The sequence below is a fragment of the Artemia sp. Qi Xiang Cuo genome, chromosome 10 (assembly GCF_049724085.1).
Source record: "Artemia sp. Qi Xiang Cuo chromosome 10, ASM4972408v1, whole genome shotgun sequence".
Taxonomy (NCBI): Eukaryota; Metazoa; Arthropoda; class Branchiopoda; order Anostraca; family Artemiidae; genus Artemia; species Artemia sp. Qi Xiang Cuo.
The window spans coordinates 30,843,573-30,845,519 of record NC_142803.1 but is presented as its reverse complement, the minus strand read 5'-3'; positions in this window follow the sequence as shown (position 1 = coordinate 30,845,519).

Genomic DNA, 1,947 nt, shown 5'->3' with positions numbered 1-1,947 from the left:
CAATTACCCCATGATTTTTTGAAAACATTTAATCGGTTATTCCATTTTCAAATAGTTGAGAGTTATGATCTAGGGATTGCATGGTCAACTCGTACAGAGTTCTATAGGATTTTTGGTCAAACGATAGAGTGTATAGTGGAATACCATTCACTTTACACACAAGACTAGATTGTCAGAAAAAATTAAAATCATGGGGGGATTCAGTCCAGGATCCAACGGCATTCCCACTATTCAGAAAGGCCAAAGCTAAGTTTGAAGGGATTTCTCCATTGATAAATGATGACTATCTCTAGCTCCGAGAACCAGTGGCACTGTGACGTTGATTGGTGATTGTATGGGGGACAAGAAGTTTAATGTTGTTACCATTGGCTCTTAGCTTTTCTACTGCCAATGCAATAGAGCTCATAACCTGTTGTTTTCGGACGTGGAAAATTGCCGATAAGATAATGACATTTGCATCGGGCGCTGCAGGAAGTGTTTTTCTAAAAATGAAATTTGACGTGGCCAGCTCTAACTTCATGTCACTACTGACATTGGGGTTAACCAGTGTGATCTATAAAATATCTCATTATTTAATTTTCCAACCAGATGAAGCTCCTGGCTCACCGCAGTAGTCAACTCACCATCTTTATCAACACCTGTTTGATTTTCATAGCCCAACGATTGTCCTCTCAACTCCTTGTATGCCCTTGGTGTCATCATCATAAATTGTATATAGCTTCTATAGTTGGAAGAATTATTGCTAGTGCTCACCAATGTTCCATTAATAAATACATTAATTTGTTTAAATAGATTGTGTAGAATACAGTTTTCATAGGAGAGACCAGCGCCGGCATTTGGAATTTTATTATTTGTCCTTTTCTTCGCCACGACATTAAATTCAATAAATGTTGAAGATAAATCAATGAATAGTCTTCATTCGAAAATATTTGAAAGTGTATTTTTTCTGAGAGGGGGAGTTCGGGGTGAAAGTGTTCATAGAATCCTTACTTGACACTGACGTCGACATTTTCAGCACTGAATAGTTTCAATGAAGAACTGATTTATGAATGTGATTCCTTTTGGGGGAGATAAGTCATCTTAAGAGGAGAAATCCTCCTTTGATCTAACTCTCTTTTTCTTTTTCTTCTTTTTCTGCTTATGGGTCTCCCTTGTTTTAGTACTCAGAGTCCTTCTTGACATTCCTCGCTTTCCGCCCGGATGGAGACTGATGAGTCAATGATGCGGACACATCCTTTTCAATCCCTCCCCATTTTGCCGATATTTTAGTTGATCACCAACGGCTCTTGCTGAAGATCTAATATTTTCCTCAACAGTCTCCTTGAAATTCTCGCCCGACCCCCAGTCCTGTAGTTTGGAGGCAGAAAAATTTGATGCAGCAGGTACAAGATATTTTCTGGCGAGGGGTAGTGCAGAACGAAATAGTCTAGAAAACCAGCTACCAAGACCATAGTCAGACATTATAGGACGCCCCTTGTAATAGTCCAATCCATTGCCGATTTGACGTGGACTCAAAGCACCAGCATAGCACTCGACATCGGGACAAGAAAATGGAATTTTCATATGTTTGATCTTAAGTGATTGTGCTGTTGTTCACACTGGGTCGAAAATGACATGTATTCACTGCTAATACTTATGTTATTGTTCTAGGTTTACCCACTTCACTTCTTAGTGTTAATTGAAAAAGTTCCAAATACGAACTGTTTACAGGAACATACTGAAGATGCTTCATATTATATTGATGAACAATTTCATGGGTTGTTGTCAGTTCAAGAACATCTAGTAGGGGGACATTTGAATTACAGACTCATGATGTTTCCAAAAAGGATGCATAGAGAATATGCAAAAATACCAATCAAAACCCGGTGGATAATCAGCAAAATGACTAGATGCACCCCATAAACTGTGCCAGTATGTTTACCATTGATCTTCGTTGGATTAAATCCA